The following is a 6,655-nucleotide window of genomic DNA, read 5'->3' as shown; positions in this document are numbered from 1 at the left end:
GTTTCTCCAAAAAGGACTCTTTTAACTGTCCTCCCTGGGGTATTGGCCTGGATGCCAGGGTTCTAGGCACCAAACATAGCAAAGCAAAGGGGCCTCACTGCCCAGGGACTGTTTTCACTCACTCAGCCCCCCTGTTGTAACACACTCTCCTCTCAGTCGTGCCTGGTGTCTTGAGCGGAACATCTCTGAGGTCCACCCTCATCAGAGACTAACCTCGAGTTCTCTGCAGGAAGGTGGATGAGAGGAAAGAGAGGATGTGGGCAGCTACCCCCCCCTCAGTCTCACGGGAGGCTAGGAGCCAAGTGGCTTCTTATGCAGGCTTTCAACCTCTGCTCGGGTTTCCAGACCCCACTTCTTATTCCGCCTTCTGAGATACTCGTGCTTCCACTTTGTAAGGCTTTTTGCTGTTCTAAGGTAAAAATAAATGCTTCTTAATGTCTTCTCTGGTCCATTAAGTCATCCAATTATTACCCTGCTTCAAAACGTTTATGGAGTTCTCTCTCTCTTTTTTTTTTATAAACTTATTTATTTGTTTGTTTGTTTTATTTTTGGCTGCGTTGGGTCTTCGTTGCTGTGCGCGGGCTTTCTCTAGTTGCGGTGAGCAGGGGCTACTCTCCTTTGCGGTGCGCGGGCTTCTCATTGCGGTGGCTTCTCTTGTTGCGGAGCACGGGCTCTAGGCGTGCGGGCTTCAGTAGTTGTGGCATGTGGGCTCGGTAGTTGTGGCTCGCGGGCTCTAGAGCGCAGGCTCAGTAGTTGTGGCGCACGGGCTTAGTTGCTCCGCGGCCTGCGGGATCTTCCCGGGCCAGGGCTTGAACCCATGTCCCCTGCATTGGCAGGTGGATTCTTAAACAATGCGCCACCAGGGAAGACCCAGAGTTCTCTCTTTATCTCTCTTTATCCTTGAGGATGGATTCATACAATCTGTACCAGTTTACTGCCACTTTTCTCACAGTTTCCACACCTTCTTAGAAGGAGTAGAGAGGGACCCCAGGTTTTTCATCAGACCACCCCACCCACCGCTCACCACCCACCGCCAAGGGCAGGAGTGAGCGAGAGCCCAGATCTCCACTTGCTCCTGTGAAGGCTCCTGGCTCCACTCCCCACAGCCATCGCTGAGACCCCCAGACCAGCCTCTTCACACCTTTATCTCTCTTCTCTCCTCCAGTAAGGACAAGATGCCCAGGGTTCCCTGGTCCTCCCGCATCACACAGAATCACATCTCCATAAGGCCTTACAAATCCATTAAATTAACCCCATTTCCCAATCTCCGCAAATCCATAAATCTTCTCCCTCTGCTCTCTGAAACATCGAGTCATCAGCACAAGCTCTTATCCTCAGCTTCTGTGGATGTGCCTCTCCCCTGGGAACACTGCTGTCTCCATAGTTCTCCCAATTGCTGCCTTTCTGCTCCCCTTCGCCTCCTGATTCTAGGCCAGAAGGCAGAGTTGGGGTCCTCTTCGCTCCTCATTGCCACTTCCTATCTTCCTAGCCTCTTTACACCAGCCCCACAGTGGGATTTCCCGCCCGTCAGGCTGGACCGTAGGCCACCCGTCACTGCCGCGGATCCTATACAATCGGGAAGGCTCCTCTTTCCTCTTTGTTGGTCTTAACCTTGGGCTCACTGTCACTCACGCTGCTCCTGCTAATCCGTGGTGAGCCTGGGCCGTCCTTCCAAATCCCTGCCTCTCGGTTCTTTGACCTCGTCTCCCGCAATGGTCTTGTCCTCTTCCCTGCCACAGCCACCCATTCAGATGGTCAGCAAGCATAGCGGCTCCCCGTCCTGGGACAGCTCATTTCTGAGATACCCACGTTCCAACCAGCGCCTGTCTCCCTAGCTCAGTCCTGTTACCCTGATCACAGTACCCCTTCCTCACCACCACGGGATCGTGATCCACTAGCCCTGCCACCTTATCCCTCTCCCTCACCCCACTCATGCTTTCCCTCCCCTTGGATCCCACAATCCAGCCATATAATCACGCTTTAGCACACAGTCTCAATTTCTTTGTCTGTCTCCCCTCTCACTGAACACCACCAGCAAAACTCCAACCCTGGTTGAAACCAGCTTCCCACTTACTCTGTCCTGCATCCTTTCCCAAAGCTGAATGGGGCTGGAAAATCCAATCTATCACGCTGGAACACCTCACTGTGAACCGTGGTCTCCAGGCTAGACCTCTAGTTCCCACCATCCCCTGGCCCCCCAAACCCCGCTGCCCATCCCTCTCCTCACGCTCAGCTGGTGCCCGTGTCTCCTGCCTCACTGAAAACAGTGCAACCCTGAGAAAGAAATGTCCATTCGGTCCAACCGCACCTGTCAATCACCCCACCTCTGCACCCACCACACACACTCTCTTCTTCCCATCACTCTCCTGCTCCCACCTCAGGCTGACTTCTCTGCATCAGCCCCAAATCCCCTCTTCTCTTGTCTACGGGAGAAAATTACTCTAGAGGTTCTCCCATCTCCTGCTTCATCTTTTTCTCCCTCTCTCACGTGTCGTAACAATCAGAATACAATAGGCTCTCATTAGTTGTCTATTTTATACCTAGTAGTGAGAGCACAGGGAACTCTACTCAATGCTCCGTGGTGACCTAAATGGGAAGGAAACCTAAAAAAGAGTGGATATATGTATACATATACCTGATTCACTTTGCTGTGCAGCAGAAACTAACACAACATTGTAAAGCAACTATACTCCAATTTTTTAAAAAAAAAAGAATACGATGGGCTATGACACAGTAAAAACCTTCTCTTGGCCCCATGGCACCTCCAGTTACTGCCCCACATTCTATTGCCCTTCACAGCAAAACCCCCCAAAAGGGCTGCATACACTCTCAGCCTCCGGCACCGCTCTTTCTGTTCTCTCTTGAGCCCACACCAATTTGTTTGTACCACTCGCTGAAACATCTTGTCACAGTCTCCAATGGCTTCCACACTGCTGAATCCAGTGGCCAATACTCAGACATCATCATATTGGAAAGATGAGCAGCAGTGGGTATGGCTCACCTCTCCTTCCTTCTTGAAATGCTTTCTTCTCGTGGCTTCCAGTGAAAAGGAAAGGAAAGGAAAGGAAAGGAAAGGAAAGGAAAGCAAAGCAAAGCAAAGCAAAGCAAAGCAAAGCAAAGCAAAGCAACGCAACGCAACGCAACGCAACGCAAAGCAAAGCAAAGCAAAGCAAAGCAAAGCAAAGCAAAGCAAAGCAATGCAAAGCAAAGCAAAGGAAGGCAAAGGAAAGGAAAGCAAAAAGGAAAGCAAAGGAAAGGAAAGGAAAGACTCGTGGTTTTCCTTCTAACTCATTTGATGCTGCATAATAAGTTGTCCCCAAATTTAGAAGCTTAAAACAATAAATGACATATGTATTATCTCACGGAGTGCGCTGGAGGAGTGTGGAATTTGGGAATATCTTAACTGGGTGTTCCCAGTTCAGAATCTCTCCTGTGGTTGCAGTCAGGGTGTCAACAAGAGCTGCAGTCACCTGAAAGCTTGGCAGTGCCCGGAGGACCTCTTCCGGGGCAGCTCACCCACACGATAGCTGGAACAAGGTCTCGGCTCCTTGCCCAGAGTGGCTGATCCCAGAGAGGGTGAAGAGGAAGTCACGGTGCCTTTTCCAGCGTAGTCTCTGCAGTCACACACCACTACCTCTGCTGTATTCTATTCCTCAGAAGCTGGTCCCTGGGTCCAGCTCACACTCAGAGGGAGAGGGGTTCGGCTAGGTATATCAAAGAATTTGTGGACATGCTCTAAAACTACCAAAGTACATACTCTGGCCACAAATTATTTACATTTCTCCCACATGCAAAATATGCTCATCTACTCGAAAGGCCTCCAAAAGTTTCATCCCTTTATGGCATCAGCATGAGGTCCAGGAAATTGTCATTTGAATCCAGCCCAGGTGTGGATGAGGCTCCTCAGGTACAGTTCTCGACATGCAGACCTGTGAGCTAGAGAGACAAGGTATCAGACACACACCCAACAGACAAAGGTGGTACCGGCATGGGATAACCCTGATAGACGTACCTGTTCAAAAGAGCAGGAAATAAGGGCTAAAAGGAGTCACGGATCCATAGAAAAGCTAAAATTCAGCTTGGCAAATGTTGGCAATTCCTTGATGAGGACTCTGCCCTGCTCCTACCTGGGATTAATTTCCCATGGCTCTTGGCTCCTCCCTCCGGGTTCTGATTCTGCCCACTTTCCATGAAAGGCAGCCCATGCTTACACTTTCATAGCTTTCTCAGCCTGCTTCCTGCCTCTCTTTGGGGGATACAAAGGCCTTTTTATTTTATTTTATTTTTATTTATTTATTATTTTTTTTAACATCTTTATTGGACTATAATTGCTTTGCAATGGTGTGTTCGTTTCTGCTTTATAACATAGTGAATCAGCTATACATTTACATATATCCCCATATCTCCTCTCTCTTGTGCCTCCCTCCCACCCTCCCTATCCCACCCCTCTAGATGGTCACAAAGCACAAGCTGATCTCCCTGTGCTATGCGGCTGTTTCCCACTAGCTATCTGTTTTACATTTGGTAGTGTATATATGTCCATGCCACTCTCTCACTTCATCCCAGCTTACCCTTCCCCCTCCCCATGTCCTCAAGTCCATTCTGTACGTCTGCGTCTTTATTCCTGTCCTGCCACTAGGTTCTTCAGAACCATTATTTTTTTTTTAGATTCTGTATATATGTGTTAGCATATGGTATTTGTTTTTCTCTTTCTGACTTACTTCACTCTGTACGACAGACTCTAGGTCCTTCCACCTCACTACAAATAACTCAATTTCGTTTCTTTTTATGGCTGAGTAATATTCCATTGTATATATGTGCCACATCTTCTTTATCCATTCATCTGTCAATGGACACTTAGGTTGCTTCTATGTCCTGGCTATTGTAAATAGAGCTGCAATGAACATTGTGGTACATGACTCTTTTTGAATTATGGTTTTCTCAGGGTATATGCCCAGTAGTGGGATTGCTGGGTCGTATGGTAGTTCTATTTTTAGTTTTTTAAGGAACTTCCATACTGTTCTCCATAGTGGCTGTATCAATTTACATTCCCACCAACAGTGCAAGAGGGTTCCCTTTTCTCCACACCCTCTCCAGCATTTACTGTTTGTAGATGTTTTGATGATGGCCATTCTGACTGGTGTGAGGTGATACCTCATTGTAGTTTTGATTTGCATTTCTCTAATGATTAGTGATGTTGAGCATCCTTTCATGTGTTTGTTGGCAATCTGTATATCTTCACAAAGGCCTTTTTAAATGTTATGCTCCCTCGTGCCTTTCAGTCCAAGCTGGTAGTGTTCTGTGAAAGTCATCCTCTTAAAAAAAAAAAAAAAAAAGCCAGACAATGAATCTGCTTACCTGAATGTGTTTCTGCAGAAATTTAGAAAATGCTGGCAAGAGGAAAGCCATGTTACGAGCCTTATAGACATTGAAGTCTTTAGGGTCCCTGAAAATGGCTATAAGAAAAAAAAAAAAAAAAAAAAAAAGGTGTGGGTCTCCTGTGTATCTTACTGGGATTTACTCAATTAGACAAAAGCCACCCCCCGCAAATCTCTTCAAGATAAGATCTCTTCTGTACCTTGGGCTTCTGCTGCTGAGGAATAGTGCTTTTCTTTCTTTTTTTAATTGAACTATAGTTGATGAACAATATTATATAAGTTACAGGTGTACAATATAGTGATTCACAATATTAAAGGTTATACTCCATTTATAGTTATTATAAAATATTGGCTATATTCCCTATGTTGTGCAATATCCTTGTAGCTTATTTTGTACAGAATAATTTGTACCTCTTACTCCCCTACCCCTATGTTGCCCCTCCTCCCTTCCCTCTCCCCTCTGGTAACCACTAGTTTGTTCTCTATATCTGTGACTTTGCTTTTTTGTCATATTCACTAGTTTGTTGTGTTTTTCAGATTCCACATATAAGTGATGTTATACAGTATTTGTCTTTCTCTGTCTGACTTATTTCACTTAGCATAATGCCCTCCAAGTCCATCCATGTTGCAAATGGTAAAATTCATTCTTTTTTATGGCTGAGTAGTAGCCCATTGTATGTATGTGTATATATATGTATGTATCTGTCCATTTGTTGATGGACACTTAGGTTGCTTCCATATCTTGGCAATTCTAAATACTGCTGCTATGAACATTGGGGTGCATGTATCTTTTCGAATTAGTGTTTTTGTTTTTTTCAGATATATACCCAGGAGTGGAATTGCTGGGTCATATGGCAGTTTTATTTTTAGTTTTTTAGAAACCTCCATACTGTCTTTAAGCTTCTTAGAAGACCTCATGTTTGATTGAAAGAATCTGTGAGGCACATGCCCTTAAACTCATTAAGGGCCTTTGGTCTGAGGCACTATCTTTGATCTTTCTGAGGTCTTCACAGAGGATTTTACAATCATACCCTTGGTTTCATCTTTAGACCATATTTTCCTGAGAGTGCTCTGGATTTGATTTTAGCAACATTTACTGTCTGGAGAGGCTGAGAATTTTCAAAGCCATCAAGTCCCAGCTCCCTTCACATTTAATAGCCCTGCCTGTAGTTTCTCTCTCTCCTCTCACATTTCATAATAAGCCACAAGAAGAACGAGGCAGCGCCCTCATCACTTTGCCTGGAGATCTCAGCTACACCACACAGTTCATTAGGTAC

General features: G+C 46.0%; 1 non-coding gene across 1 annotated transcript; it reads left to right on the top strand.

Moving 5' to 3' along the window:
• Positions 1-5,334: 5,334 nt before the first annotated feature.
• Positions 5,335-5,464, top strand: LOC118904599. The gene has a single exon (XR_005022050.1). It is a non-coding gene; the product is annotated as a small nucleolar RNA SNORA33 (small nucleolar RNA).
• The last annotated feature ends 1,191 nt before the right edge of the window (positions 5,465-6,655 follow it).

This window comes from Balaenoptera musculus, chromosome 11 (genome assembly GCF_009873245.2).
Source record: "Balaenoptera musculus isolate JJ_BM4_2016_0621 chromosome 11, mBalMus1.pri.v3, whole genome shotgun sequence".
In the NCBI taxonomy this organism is placed as follows: domain Eukaryota; kingdom Metazoa; phylum Chordata; class Mammalia; order Artiodactyla; family Balaenopteridae; genus Balaenoptera; species Balaenoptera musculus.
Note: the sequence above shows the minus strand (reverse complement) of the source record. Positions and strands in the feature narration are given on the sequence as shown.